A 16,790-nucleotide genomic window follows, 5' to 3' on the forward strand; every position below is an offset into this window, starting at 1 on the left:
CGAAAAAATGCCCGGAATTGTGGAAAGAAATGCATGGCTTTTGCATCATGATAAAGCACCATGATCTTTGTTTGTGAGAGATTATTTGGCCAAAAACAACACCTTTATCATGCCTCAGCCACCGTATTCACCAGGTTTGGGCCCCTGCGACTTTTTCTGTTCCCAAGATTGAAGAGGCCCATGAAAGGGCGGCGTTTTGCGACGATTGAGGAGATAAAAACCGAATCACTGAGAGAGCTCAAAGACATACAAAAAAGTGCATATCAGAACTGCTTCGAGGACTGGGAAAAATGCTGGCACAAGTGTATTACATCTGAGAGGAACTATTTTGAAGGAGATAAAACAGAAATTGTTGAATAAATAAAATTTTAATCCCTTTTTTTTGAAAACTATATTTTTTCAGTTGAACGGACTCATAACTAGAACAAGTTTTAATCGATTGACTTTAAATTCTAACTGTACATATATTCGTAATTACATTCTGCATGGAAGTATGGATGGATTTGATCGACAATTCCATAGTGCTTGCTCTATATAAAAAAATAAAATCGGCCGAAATTTAGAAAATTATCGAACTTTGCTTTTCATATTGATGTATAAAAAAAATTTATGATGCATACCTTTATTCACATGTTTTAGCGAAAAATTTACGCAATTTTTTATAATACATCTTTCTTTAATTATAACTAAATTAGTACCTGCTTCTAAGCAAAAATTCTAAGCCTTTCAAATTTTCGCAATTTTTGCAAAAAGTTAAAAAAATGATATTTGAATTATTAAAAAATTAAGTTCATAAAATGTAAAATGCAAAAAGTTAAAAAAATGATATTTGAATTATTAAAAAATTAAGTTTATAAAATGTCCACCATATTTGCAAACATTTTAGTTTTCGGGATGCAAAAATAATCGTTTGCTAATTTTTTAAATTATTTTAAAAAATATATTTTTCTACAACTCAAAGTTTAGGTAATAAAGATTTATACATATATTTTTTATCTCCTTCATTCTTTTCCCGTTAAAAATTCTTAAAATTAGGTTACTTTTTGATGCTCTAGAGCGGTTTAACCCCTTAAGCTGCCGTATCCCAATAATTACATACATTTCAATGCGTTATTAAGTATGTACGAGTACACAAAGCAGCTGTTAGATTTCATGTGTGTACAAATTTATTTTTTGGAAATTTTCCGCTTTTTGATTAGGTTCGATTCTCTTTGGCAGCCAACATATGGCTTTGTATTTAATCAATGTTGCACGAGTCATTAATTTGTTGCTCCGCAAGCGTATTTTTATGGCCATGCCGGCATTAAAAGCTTTTACAGATACATACATAGTTATCAGGTGAAAGTTCTTCTTAGCACGTTTTTGTATCTTTGATTCTACAAAAAAAAAAAACAAAAAACAAAAAATCAGATAATCATGAATTTTTAATCGGTCGATCATTTTGTAGGTGTTTGCTGCATTTATGAAGCGCCTGATGCTCACTCAAGTTGAATATATGTATGTGCATACACTTATATATATAAACGAGTATTGATGTATGTAGGTATTCGTTTTTATTTCTAAGTCGACGCCAATACCGCCTCTTCGCCTTTGGAATGTTGATAAGATGAACCAATGGTTAGGGCGTACGTTCGTTGACCCTCTTTATGGCAAGCTTCCAAAATGGATTAACAGGTTTTACATACACACATATGTACATATGAATGTAAAGCATATGTATGTAATATAAGTATAAACATATGCATGCAGCTTACCATGGGGTAAAAATGTGTAATAATTTTACTCGAAAATAAAACTGCAATTACCATAAATTAAAATAAAGCTTCATCGACACATTCGTAGAATCAAAAATAAATTGATGTCAATTTGCTAATTTATTATGCACATAAATTTGTTGGTTTTGATATTTTTACATATTTAGGTGAATTTTGGTGTCCCCTTAAGCTTAAGATTCTCTATAGAATTTGTTTGAAATTTCCATAAAAAATGGGACATAGGAAATTAAATATTTTAATTTATTTTTCAAAGCAGTTTGTACACACGCTTCTACATAATATTATATTTCTCGTAATAAGAAGCTTTACCATTTGTCACGCCTATTATCTAAGAGACATAATTACAGCTTCAAAAATGTTTAAATTTCAAATTTTATGAGAGAGAAGCACAAATTCTTTCTTGCCTTAAGGCGCATTGCATTTGAGTATGCATTTTTCTGATTATATAAGATTTTCCAATAAGGGTGGATTGAAACGGAATAAAGCAAGCTGTGTGTGAAGTACTAACGAAACTCTTTTTCTATATCAATGATTTATAGATGTATGTGGTTATGGACGGATCTTAGTGGCCTACTTTTCAATGATTTTGAAAGTTACGGGTATACAAAATGTAGGCGTATTTATTTATCGATTTGACCTTTGTAACGGGTCCTTTGTCAAGAATATAAATATATTTGTGCATCAAGATTGTTTGTATAGGGTTATTCAATAGGTGCGCTTCAACTTTTTTCCGATAGGGAGGGCGAACGACGCAATATTTTTTATTTTTCGCTTGTCATTTGTAAACTTCATTAGTATTTATTTCATCATAGAACGCTACACACTTGAGCAACGATTGCAAATCGTGCTAATTTTTTATGAAAATAATCGTTCTGTTTCTGCTACTTTAAGAGCATTATTACGGCCATTTTACGGTCCATTTAACAAGCCGTCCCGTTTTGGGGTTATGTGAAGTCATTGGTCTACAGTAACAAACCGGCGACGATTTGTGAGCTCAGAGCCAATATTGAACGCGAAATTGCTGGAATTTCGGCCGATTTATGCAAAAGAGTGGTCGAAAATTGGGTTCAACGATTGGATTTCGTAAAACGTGCACGCGGTGGTCATGCAAAAGAAATCGAATTTCATACTTAAATGTATATGTTCAAACTCGATAATAAAAAAAAAATTAGTTAAAAAAGTCAAACCGTTTGTGTTTTATTCAAAAAAGTTCAAAAGTTGAAGCGCTCTTACTGAAAAACCCTATATATCTAAGCAAGTTATTCGTAGTACAGGTGACAGGACGAGCGAATATCGAATAAGTGGTGGCGCACATTGATCTAATTTAAACCTTTTATTTTATTTTACTTATTTATAATTTAAATAATTTTCAATTAGTTAGATCCAATTCATCCAGCATCATTCAAAGCATCCCCCTTGAACCTTACCTCTGTTGTGTATAAAAATGGCGACGATTTCAAAAAATTCAAAAACCAAGGATTGATTTTTGGCTTTTATTTTAGCCAAAGCAGCTGAATAGTTTGAGCGTGACTGTCATTCTGTAAGGAAGTGGAAATGAAGCTCTAAATGATAGAAAGGCTTTTTTCTCCTAGTATATTTCTGCCATGAAACAGCTTCTCATATGTAAATATAACCAGCCGCTTGGTGAAGCCGTAAAGCTCCCTACACTTGAGAAACAGCTTAAAGACGCACACCGAAAGTTGGAGCAGGAGCTCGACTAAACACCCAGATAAAGGATGTCCGTGACAATTATAGAAGTGGCGCAAAATTAATCATCCAATTTTGTTTTTGAATAACTTTTTTATTAGTTTGTAACAATTTCGAGTGAGTGAAATCTGTATTTTGACCTTTATGCGTTCCTTTGCTTGTTTGTTTGTATACTGCAACTGTCTAGTTGACAAGTGTCAAATAGGATTGACATATGTCGCCAATTGCAAAAATTATAAATTTATTGGACGATTTGAGCGAATAATTTTGCGCTAATTTGTATATACACTCATGTTGAAAATAATAAATTTACGATATTTTTATTGGTTTTGGCTACGAAAGCACAAAATGTATATGGAGAAAATACGCAGACCGGTCAGGCGAAAAAGAATTTAATGGGCTATAAAATTGCTTACCCTCATTTTTTATTTTTAATTTTGGATAAAAAAGTTCGTAATTTTGGATGAAAATTTGTGAATCTATAGATTTTATATAGTAATGCCGGGGTCCTCTCCCCACTTTATGCATCTTATCGTTAAACAAAATGTTACTGCAACTCAACAGAGGGGGAGTGAAAGTAGTCGCGTACACCCGTGATCTTAACAACGGACCTGTTTAATTCCACTCTTAGTGAAATGTTAGAAAGGGCTTTGGTGAAGCTAAGTAAATGGGCCTTAAGGTTAATTCCAGCAAACCCCTGTTAAAATTGTTTACAAATAAAAGCAAGATATCATAGTTTTGAACACCGTCAATCAATGGGGGTTGAAATTCCGCTTTCAAACAGAGCGACGTATCTAGGAGTAGTGCTAGTTCCGAAACTGAACTGGAGACCCAATGTAGAAAAAGCGTATGTATGTAGCTTATTATACGTGTAAAATAGTTATTGGCATAAATCGCGGTTTAGAGCCTCCGAATGTACACCGCCATAGTAAGACCGATTTTGATTTACGGGGCATTAGTACATTAAGCACAACGTGCAACGTTAGACAGTTAAATATCGTACATCGACCAGCTTGCGCAGGAATAGCTGGAGTTATGAAATCATGTCCAGCAGAGGCACTAAATGCCATACTGAACCTTTTACCATTAGATTTACAACTACGTCTAACAGCAACAAATACCACCATCAGAATTAACGAGGGTGGTTGTTGGAATGCTAGGGTGTTTGGTTTGTGTTCTTGACAGTCGCAAGCTAAATGGCACTCCATCAGACTACATTACCGCTAACCTAGACTCCGGACTAGAACTTAAGGTTATGTTTCCCACGTGAAAGGAATGGGAGTAAAATTTAGTAGTCAAGGAAGATACCCCCGCACTTTACACCGATGGATCCAAAATAGATTGCGGCGTCGGCACGGGTGTATATTCGAAACATCCAAGTCCTTTCGCCTGGCTAATTGGCTAAATAGCATCTTTCAGGCAGATGTCCTCGGGATAAGGGAAGACTGCAGGATAATCAGGAATCGTTGTGAGTCATCAGAAGTACGTATTTTTATGGATAGTCAAGCAGCCATCTTAGCTATAAAGTCACCAAGAACCAATTCAAAAATTGTCAGACAATGCAAAGAAAGATTAAATGCCTTAGCACGCATGACAGACTGCAAAATACATAGTGAAAGAAACGTACTCTGGTCACGTTGATCCAAGTTGAGAACGGATGAGCTGTTACGAAAGCCAAGGACAGACATCTCTGGAATTACGTCAACAATTACCGGCCATTGGCCCATCGAAGACCATGCTAGGAAGAGGGAGTTGACGATAGATGTAGAAAATGGAATCAAGAGGATTCTAGGGACACAGTCTTCCACTATCTGTGTGAGTGCCCAAGGCTGGGTGTTCTATGACATAGAATGCGGGGGAAATTCTCAATGAACATCTTGGTAGAAATTGCAGGAATGAAAATAGATGTCATAGGCAGATTTATAGTCAAATCAAGATGGTTTGACTAAATAACGGCAGTGGTAACATTAGCGGTGTACCAAAATGTGACCTTTTGTGCTAATTGAGTCTGCTACATACTCAGTTTTCCCTATTCTGTCCAATTGCGAAATTTTGTACACTAACCTGTATGCGGCATGTTCGGTGGGTGCTTCATTTCGGCCGAAACTTTTTCTCTAAGTTTTTTCAACACAGCACTCAGCTTGAATATATAGGGTGGGCCATGTAAAATTTGCTTTTTGATTCGGCTATAAAAAAAAACTAATCAATATTTTTTCAAACTTTTTTTATTTTGAAGATTGAACATTGTCATTTATGAATGAAAAATAATATCGTTCAAATGACTGCCACGACTGGCTTTACAGTAGGCCATTCGATCAACCCAATTTTTAAGCACATTTTCGATTGTTTGGCCTCCTCTTTCATGAATGGCAACTTCGATTTCGTGTTTTAAAGCATCAATCGTCTCTGGATGGTTCGCATAGCATTTGTCCTTAACGGCTCCCCACCAAAAATAGTCCAACGGGCTTAAATCACAGCTCCGAGGCGGCCAATTGATATCGGAATTCAAAAACGGTAGCCAAAAGTTCGAGTGTAACTTTGGCAGTGTGACAAGTTGCACCGTCCTGTTGAAACCAAATGTCGTCCATGTCATCCTCTTTAATTTTTGGAAACAAAAACTCGTTGAGCATGTCACGGTAACGCTCGCCATTTACTTTAACCGCGGAAGAAGAAGAAGACTCACCACTTTGGGAATAGGTTTTCAATATTTCCCAATTTTGTTCAAGCGTATAGCATCCCATTTCGTAAATGTTAAACCTTTGAGTAAATTATGAACACATTTGACATGCCATTTGTGTTACCATGCTCAAAAAAATAGGTGGTTCAAAAAGCAAACGCTATATGGCCCACCCTGTACAAGTGGCGCAAAATTAATCAGCCAATTTTGTTTTTATATAACTCTTTCACTAAATAAAAAAGCGATTTTGACTGATGGGAATCTTTATTTTGACCTTTGCGCACTCCATTGCTGGGCTGTTTCTCTACAGCAGATGCCCAGTATAATTCACGTACGTCATTTGCAAAAATTATAAATCTTTTGATAGGATGATTAATTTTGCGCCACCTTGTACAACATACTTATACTTGCAGTATTTCCCAAAGTTGTTGAAGGGGAATAAATTGCTTATAAATAATATAAACCGGACGGTTAAGATTTTCAACGTAAAAGCAGAATGTGTTAAAAAGCATATGGTGCATACTCTTATGACTCTAAAAAATATACGTGGTGCTCCCGGTATCACATGCAGGTTTAGGTTTAGTATTCCCACAGCTTTTAACTATTTTTTCATACTGTTATCGGCCTCTAATATGTTTTAACTATAATAAATATTCAGTTCGCCCTTAATTCACAATATTTTTTCCAGTATTAGTTTGACTCTGAGCAATGACAGTACCACCTCATCATGTTTTGCAGCAACACGTAAGAACAGACTCAACAGCAGTGAGGCAAAGATGAAGAACGTAAAATGAAAAAAAAAAAAACAAATATTATATAACTACACACATACACAAACCCTAAAGAGGGCAACTGTTTTGAGTAAAGTAGTAAATGAGGTAGTAAAAACTTAACTAAAAGGTGAGTTCTAAGAATCTTCTATAGTCCCAGCAGCAACGAGCAAACTTATTTTATTCAATTATCATGTGATTTATTTAGTTATTATCTTTTATATTATATGTTGTCAGTTTAGCATCAATATTTCAAGTATATACGTTTATATGTATATCATACCATTTACCTAGGTACATATGTACACACATACATATATGAAGTTGTATTTACACACTTATGTTGCTGATATTTAGCGTAGATAAACTGCAATTAAGTGGATTATTGATGGTGTTGATGAAAATGTTTGGCCATTTGTTGCATTCGCTCATCTCATAACTAGAATTTAGTTGCTTCCTCATTTTTATTTATTGCCGATCTAGCATAGAACTTATTTATATTTTTTTCTTTGCATTTTATATATAAACTGGGCAACTGTGTTTCGATTAGCAATGTGGGGTCATCTCGAAGGTTAACTAATTACATTTTCTGAGATTTTGTCTTAAGTAATAAGGTCTGATACGAGGGTTGCCTTTTATATTTCTGCGAGCCATAATGAAAATACAGTAAATAAATAATGAAAATGGCTTCGTTGTTTTTCAAAATATTTTCCTTGGAATTCAAAAAACTTCTACGTTCGCTTGAACTATTTAATTTTCAAAGCACTTTTGCCACACAGAAGTGGACCCCTCTAAAACGACCTGTTTAAAGCTTCAACAGCTCTTCAGGTGTGGAAGAACGTGAACCTCACATTTTATTTTTGATGTTCGGGAAAAAAACAAAAAAAGAAATCATTAGGTGCCAAATCAGGGCTGTAAGGCGTCTGACCAATTAAGTCGATCTCTTGTGTGAACTGATACGTGAGAGCTCGCTTTGTTTTGGTAAGAGATGATTCGTTTTGGCGATGGGTTTTCCTTAATTCTCTGAAAACTTCTGGGAATCAAATGGTTGTGAGCCACTCAGAATTGAATGTTTTAAGATTCCCTAGTGCCACTATTGCAATATAACCAGATTTTCCGAAAAACAGGGGACCATTTGCTTTGAGCTGCTTTTTTCACAAACCGCTTTTGTTAGATTATGCTCGTCTTGGAACACCTATACTGGCGATTGCTGTTTTGTTTCCCGCTCATATAGATCCAAGATTCGTCAGCATGAACTACCGCGTCTAAATTTCTTCAAAATTTCGAGCCGCGTAGCCTCCCAATATTTATTCATTGCTATAAGTCAATATCTCCGCATGAATTAGTTTGAGGTGCAATAAAACTCACGCGAATTTACTGAGATTCAAAGTGAAATTTGAAGAAGCAGATTACCAGACCACAGAAATTTATATTTAATTTTGAATTGAGGATTTGCGTTAAAATGAGCGTTTTTCGCTCTCTGCTTATTTAATACATCAAAACAACTTTAAATGTCATGAGTAGTTGAGTAACGCCTTCTAAGAGACCACATCAAGCTTTTGAATATTCCAGAGCTTGTGTGAGTGCAAACACAAAGCTGCCTTCTCAACATTAATCTTTCGTATTACTGGGTAAAAAAAGAAGCCTTGCAGAATATTATGAACGATATTAAGCCGTTGTCCATGCTTGTTGAGCTGAAATTACCTGCACAGAGATTTCTTGCGGAACGAATATTCCAACGATCCATCGGAAAGTATTCACATATTGCATTTGATACGACGCTGGTGTCTAAATTATAGTATTTTAGAGCGGGTACCGTGTCCAAAATGACTTTCCGGCACATGCCAAATCGTTGCAATTTGATGTTCGAAAACCAAAATCGGACAGCTCGTTTTCGGTGACAATTTCAAGCGAGAGCGAATTACAACACATGCCCGTCTTTCATTGAAATACTCCAAGCGGGTGAAGATGGGAAACTTACGCAGACATAAGATTTTCCTACTTAATTTCCTATTAAGTTTAAAATAGAACTTGTCGAGCGATTCCATGTCACGTGATCCAAGTATTTTGGACATTGTTTCAAGTTTTACTGCAAATTGGTTTATTTGCAGACTTTAGTATAATAAGAAGTGAACTGAAAAAATGTTGAAAAGAATTTAATAATTTGAAGATTTATTCAATATTGAAAATTTTTGTATGGAATTTTTTAAAGCCTAATAATTTCGCTCTTATTAATATAATTTATTATTAATTTCGCTCTTTTCTATTCTTTCTAAAAAATTTTCATAAGGAAATTTCAAATTCAAATACCTTTGATTCTTTTCAAATAGGTTTCTTTAAAATCGGTTTTTTGGGAAAAAATTTTATTTTTCGCAGACTTTTTCTAATTTTTTCGCCAATCAGTCGTTTTTTAGACGGCAACGAAATAACATGAGCATAGATTATAGTAATTATCCCCAAAACAATCTAATCTAAATCTACGTTTTTTCGTAAACAAAACACTGACACAACCCCCATGACGTAAGCAAATCAGCAAACTCGTTCAAAATCGCTGAGAGCAGATTAGCGACCACTCCTTCCAACTCTCGTTCAATCAGTCGTTATTCAGACCGCAACGAAGTAACATCACCAACACAATTTAAATTTTGTCGTAAATAAACCGTTGCCATAGCCCCGCCTTATCAGAAGCCGCACTTAATATTTCGCATTGTCAGAAAGTCAGAATTTTCCTAACCAACAAAGCTGAAGATGAAGAGTCGCATGATGTTGGCGATGACGTCAAGTTGTTGGGACGCATTTAGCTTATCGGCCCGGCTGTCGAATGAAAATTTTCAATACGATTTGCTAGAATAGACTAAAGCAATTTTGAAAAAATCGTTAACATTAAAAACGTGTTTTGTGATTCTTACATGAATAGTCAATGCTTTAGTTTAAACTATTTAGTGTTTGATGCATTGAATCAAAAATCTGAAAACATTTCCTTAATGGACTTGGACCCTTTTGTTATATATCGACTCATATGTATTACAAAAATTATATTACAACTGCAAATTATTTTAAAAATTAGAAAAGTTGGTACGAAATTGTTATGTATAGGTATACCGCGTTGCAAAATTATAAAATCACCACATATTGGCAAGTTTTAATTATATATTTTTATTTTATTTATTTATTCTTTAATTTCAATTATTTTATGCAGATCATTTTATAACCAATGCCATAAAAATCTAGTTTTAAACTGTGTATAAGATTTATAAAAATTCTCCAAATTTATATCAACAAAAAAAATGGTACGCAGTTTTATAACCATGAAATTTTAGAACAAAGTGCAAGTTTAAAGTGGCTAAATTTTTTTGTTGTTTTAGATAACTTTTTCCCTGGTGGTGTTGCACATTTGTTCCTTATAAAAAAATGCCTGCATTCATACATATAATTTCAAAATTTTAATTTTGGATCGTAGAATACGGATCTGTGGTCCGTCTTTCTTAGTTTACATTTTCACTTAAGCGATTTTGCAAAACTCAACATCAACGTAGAATTTTTAAAAATTTCTGGCCACTTTTTGACCTATTTCTGCAAAATTTTTGTATTTTGTATTTTTTACCGAATTAATACAATTTTTTGTTGCATTGACTAAGTTGGAAATCGTGTAGAAAAAGAAAATGAATTGACTCATTGAGTTTTATAATTTCAACTTGATTTTATTAAACAGCAAAACGAAACGCGCATTTAAAATAATTTTTAGAAGCCTATAAGCTTAACTTCCTATGACGGCGAAACTGATGCGCGCATCCGCCAATTATTTTCTATATTAAAATTGAAGAAAATCAATTGAGAAAAACGTTGCAGCTGCTGCAACAACACACGCAGTCGTTTATAATGGTGCTACCAGTTCTTTGAATTCACTGAGTGTTCCGCCATTTAGCGGATGCACGCCTATATGTGACGTTTAATAAACGCCAATTCTTCTGCTCGCTTCTTCCCTTTTTTCTATCTGCTAAATTCTAGATTTATCTTGTTCATTTACAATTCCAACCATGTTTAGGTTGATGATGGTCAACTCGTGCTCGCGCCGATCCTCGCATGAATACTCTAAGGTACCTAACTAAGATAAGCTTTGATTTCGGACACGTTCCCGTGTTATTTGTGCTATTATTATCCTACGAGTATTCCAGGTGCTTGAACATATACATACAGCAAGTTTCAAAGTATAGGTACGCGCGTGTGTGTGCATGTTTGTACTTGTATTGTATATATGCATGTGTGTATGCACACATGTGCTCCTGCGGGGAAAAAGTGGCACTTGTTTATGAGGAGAGCTTTGATTTCCTCTCCATTTATAGTAAGATCGAAAAAGAGCAATATTTAAGTGCACTTTTTATATATGTATGCACACATGAATACACGACATACATATATATTTACGTCCAACAACATAAGGGGTATTCACAAGGGTGTTGTAAGTGTCGTATTGTTGTATTTGGTAAACTTTAAAAGGCTAAACATGTATTAAGAAAGTTTTCTAGGCACCGTCTGAGTCATTTTATAAATTTTCATACAGTTGAAAAATATTTGCAGCACCAGATGATAGGGAAAGTTTTTTTGCCATTTTTCTACTATGAAAAACGCTCCTCATAAAAATGCATCTGCCGTTCGGAGGTGGCATATAACTGCAGGTCGCCTCATTTGCGGAAAAACATCAAGACGCACACTACAAATAGGAGAAAGAGCTCGGCCAAACATCCAATAAATAAAGTATTTGGACGTGGTTTCAAGTTCTTCTTCTTCTCCTTAACGTCAGAGTCCTTGGTGAACCATTGCTTCCTTCACAGCTTCTTGCTATCGATCTCGATTTACAACCACTTCCCTCCAACATTGCACGCGTATTTTCCTAAGATCAGCTTCCACATCTTCTAGAAACCTTTTCCTCGGGCGTCCCCTGTCTCTTCCCCAATTGGACCAAGATCTAGTGCCTTTCTCGTTGATCGCTCCCTTGGCATTCTAGCCACATGTCTCAGCCATCTAAGTCGTTGAGACTTAATAAATCTTATTATAGTTTCTTTCTCAACTATGTCTTCCAGTTCGGCATTGTACCTTTTCGCATTAGGTTTCAAGTTCTCCAAATATTTATTCAACCATGAAAAGCTTTATGACGTACGACACTTACGACACCTTGTGAAGCACCTAATACAGTTTGTGAGTATACAAGTTCAATGTTTTTTGTTCATGGCAATTGCAGTTTGCGCTTTTCTATCTTCTTTTCTTGAATTTCTTCTTGCTTTTGCAAGTGTATAAAAATAGAATAATTTCAGGTTTTTCCAGCCGCAAGAACAATTAAACATTTTCTATTTATGCTCAAATTTATGATATGCAATGAAGCCAATCGAAGCCATGACTTCCACGGGTAACAAATGCGGTTGCGCATTTTACCAACATGTAGTATATTCCACACATACTTATGCATGTAGGTACGTACATACCTTCTGGTTTGCGAGGTACGTTCAATTTAGGCCGAGATTTTATAGCTGCGGTGAACTAAATTTGTTAAATATTTGCTAAATAGAGTTCTACTTCTGGATTTTTATGATTGAAAATGATTGTTGTTGTATCTGATTTTTGGAACTTTTTCCTGCTGTTGTTAAACTGCTCTTCTGGTACAAAATTTGCTATTTTACATCAATATGGATCGAACCATGTGACATTGTGGATGGAATTATACGAAGTGACACGCACTTTGGAACAACCGTCATCTACTTGAATGTTGTGCCGGTCAGCGCCATCTGTCCAGTCCTTATGTCCCACTGTATTATATGGATGAATTTAACTTGGCTGCCCATATCCTATGCCCCTGCGAGTTGTCTGCAAATCGTCTTCCTCTTTGTACATACTTACTTACCTATGACTCTGTGGCGCGTAGGCATGTGCGTATGTAGGTGTGTGCGTATGCCTGTTTGAGGATTTCTTGTATCTATTTTTGTCCATCTCTTGAAATTGCTAGCAACTTGCCGCACACTCTTTCACAGTATTTATTGGTTAATATGTATCATAGATTCTTACGAGGTACTTAATGCTTGGTAACTAGCATCATTCTCGGCTACCACAAAAGGGTTCGATGCACAAACGCTAATAATTATTAATCAGATTGATGCTAGTTAAAAATAGTTTGCGGTGGATCGGATTTGGTAGGAGCATAGCAAAGCGAGAAGGAGACGATTGTGAGGTGCGCATGCGAAGAAGCCCTAAAAGCGATCAAAAGACGAATAACCAATTTCGAAATGTTGGTTCCAATGATGCGGCATATAATGGAATGGCTCGCGATGGAGTTTTTGGATTGGAGATTTGCAACGATATCCATTGTCGCATTCTTTTCTTTTGTGTTTTACTTCTACTTACAGTAATTGCACTAAGCATGCAAAAAAAAAGTAATGATTACATATTTGTACAACACAAAATTTGAGGTCAGGAAATACGTGTTATAGGAAGCATCAATTGCCGTGGATAGGAATTGAAATAAAGGCCGCAGTTTTAATATTTGACACACAATTAGGCAAACTCTATACGGATTTTCAGGTCTCTCTTTTTTTAACGAGTAGGAGCAAGAATGAACTAAAACTATATTCCTAGCACTGTCTGCAGCAACAATTTTAGATCGACGAAATTACTGAGTTTCAGTACTCTGTAACAAAAATATGTTAGCGGTAGAGCGCTTAAATTCTGAAAGCCCTGAGGTATTTTTTATACAAGGTGGCTCAAAATTATTCACCCCATCGGCAAATTTATAATTTTTGCAAATGGCGTTGTACGTCAATCATATTTGACACTTGTAAACTAAACAGTCGCACGATACAAACAGCAATGGAGTGCGCAAAGGTCAAAAAAAAGATTCCCATCACTCAAAATCATTTTTTGTTTCTATTTAGTAAAAAAAGTTCTTAAAAAGCATGGACTATTAATTTTTTATGATTGTAAGTAGTTGTTTGTTAATTGATTAAAGTCAAAAACGCATATCCAAATCCATTATAAGCTGAGTCGCTGCATACGATTGCATCTTTTTTTGAAGGCGTTTTAGAGATATAGTCAAGGAAATATAAAAAAAACTAAAAAAATTTAAAAATTTAAATGAAAATGAAAACAAAAAAATGTAAAAATTAAAATTAAAATTAAAATTTTTTTGTTTTTTTTTTTATATTTAAAAACAATTTGAATTTTGTTTACATATATTTAAAAAAAATTTTAAATGAAAAAAAATAAAATTTTTTTTTAGTTTTTTATATTTATAATAAAATTTAAATAAAAAAAAAATTAAAATTTATAAAATTTGTAATTAAAATTTTGTATATTTCTCATCTTACACTAAAATATACGTTTTCAGCATAACTACAAAGTTATTAGAGCATTTTTTTCTACAAAGAAGAAGAAATAAATAAAAAAAATGTTTGGAAAAACATATGGAAAACATATTTAAATTGTGTTCTATACAGAGTCATCCATCTAACGTACTTTTATAGCTCAAAAAAAATCGAGTGTCGAAAATGGTGATATCAATTGTTCGCCTTAGCAACTGAGAATTTACTCTATTAGACTATTTTTAAAAATAAATATCACGCCAACCATCCAGAAACGAGTTAGCACTTGAATATGAAATCGAAGAACTGCAAATCAAAATATAAAAAAAAACAAAAAAAGTACTTCAAAAATTTGAAAAAGTCAGTATATTTGCAAAAGATTTAAAGTACGAGTAAGTATAAATAAATGTAAAAGGCATTTTCATTTAAATTGAATTTTGAAATATTGAGGGTTTTCCCTCAAAATCGACTTTCCGATTTTTCGAATACCAATAACTGCCTTTGAAAGTGGATGTTGCCACAAAAACTTCTTCCTAAATTTAATTTCTTCTTAGAATCGTTTATAATTAAATTTTTAGCAGGATTTTCTGCTATTTGCAATATTTTGTTAATTAATGAATATTCGCAAATTTTTATTAAAAACCTCAGGCATTAACTTTTATTAATCGTCCTTTTTCGGTTTTATAAAAATCGTTATTTGGCGAAATTTCGAAAATTATATGAAAGAAAAAAAAATAGTATGAATTTTTTAATTGAACCACCGATTTTACACGGAATTGGGTAGAGGCATTCTGGAGCAAACTAACAATTATTTAATAGTGTTTTATTTTGTCGTAATAGTGCCGCATTTATTACAGAAATGCGAGCACCTTTTTTCAAAATTGTGAACTCTGAACTGATAAAAGTGCGACATTTTCTATTCTGTACAAAAAATTAGAGTGAGCGTTGACCAGCTGATTTTAATTTGCACAAGTTCACGAAAATAAATGTGCGAAAATTTTAATTGTTACAAAAAATGGAAGTAAATTATTTTTTATTTTATTTACTGCTTATTTTCTGGAAGTATTGAATTTTTCTTCTTTTATTCTCTTATGAAATACACAACATTTTCGCAGGGCGTATGGCAATATTTTCGTCATCGAGAAAATAACTCACTATAAGTTAATTATTTGTGGATCAACTGGTACGAAAGCTTTTGTATATGACTGTGGATTACATCAGTTGCAGACATTTTTTTAATTAAAGTAGGCATTTAATATTGTACACCGCTGAAATTAAACAAACATTTTTCAGCACGTTAGAATATTGCGAACTTTTGCTTAAAAATGCTGCAAAATACCACTTCATTTATAATATGTAAAAACTTCGAACACAGAAGATGACTATTTAAACTTTCACGTGCACTGTTTAAAATGTTAGCCACCATAAACTAGTCAGCATTTCATTACATGCGCCTGCACAGTAAAATGTTGATTTGCATGTAAGTTTACAGTTTTATGTTGGCACTGACTGTTAAAGGTGATATGTACGTAGCAATCAAGAGAAATCAGTTTAGCGTTTTAAAATCACTTGGGAATAATTTTTACCTAAATGGATGCAACTAAAAAGAAAGTATTTGCTTCATTTTCAAATAGTTTCCAAATTTTCCGAAATTCTGCACACAGTAGTAAGCACTACTGTGGAAAAAAATTGCATTTTTTTAACAAAATTCCTACTAAATTGTGATATGATACATATATTTATAATTTATGTATAACAATTAATATATGTGACCTGGTCTACGAAAAGGTACCTTACGTGCGAAAACAAGTTTTCGAGAAAACAGCAGTTAAAGTTTAAACTTTTCAGTCTTTTTCGTATTTGTACTTTTCTTTTTTTTACTTTTAACAAACTTTTAAACAAATTATGACTTTCTGGTTTTCACCATTTTAAAGAGCCTTTCACACACTATTCGAATCAACAAAAAAGTGAAAAATGATTTTTTGACACGTAAGGTACCTTTCCATAGACCAGGTCACATATACTATTTTTCAGCGTGCCAGAATCAAGCAAAACCAGCTAGTTCCTTCTGGATGAAAAAACCAATGTTATACAGTGCAATTACATACATATGCATGAATGTATGTATATTAATTGAAACTTCGGTTTTTTCGCGCCCGTAAATGCAAAATGTATGTATCTTGAACTAAGAATTTTCCAAGTTTTCAAACATTTTAGAAATTATTGAATAAATTCTCAAACTCAAAAATGGTTTGAATATTTCTCTAAAAAGTATAGGTGTATTCTACACATTTAATATACTTTTTACAAAAAAAAAACATTATTTGAAATACAGAACAAAATTATAGAACAATACTAGTATTTAGTTGCTGAGGTAATCATTGCATAAACGAACCGATCTTATTAAAGCAAAGAATATATTTTTGGCTATTGAATTCCAGTTCCGCTATGAATAATATTATCATTTAATTTCTTCGAAAAGAATTCTTTCATTTAGAATTCAACAGCATTATTT

General features: G+C 33.7%; 1 protein-coding gene across 1 annotated transcript in view; it reads right to left on the bottom strand.

The window, feature by feature from the left end:
- LOC129237587 (serine/threonine-protein kinase S6KL) overlaps positions 1 to 16,790 on the bottom strand; it is a 155,829-nt gene that overhangs the window by 61,935 nt on the left and 77,104 nt on the right. The gene's annotated exons all lie outside the window — the stretch shown is intronic.

This window comes from Anastrepha obliqua, chromosome 2, assembly GCF_027943255.1.
Source record: "Anastrepha obliqua isolate idAnaObli1 chromosome 2, idAnaObli1_1.0, whole genome shotgun sequence".
In the NCBI taxonomy this organism is placed as follows: Eukaryota; Metazoa; Arthropoda; class Insecta; order Diptera; family Tephritidae; genus Anastrepha; species Anastrepha obliqua.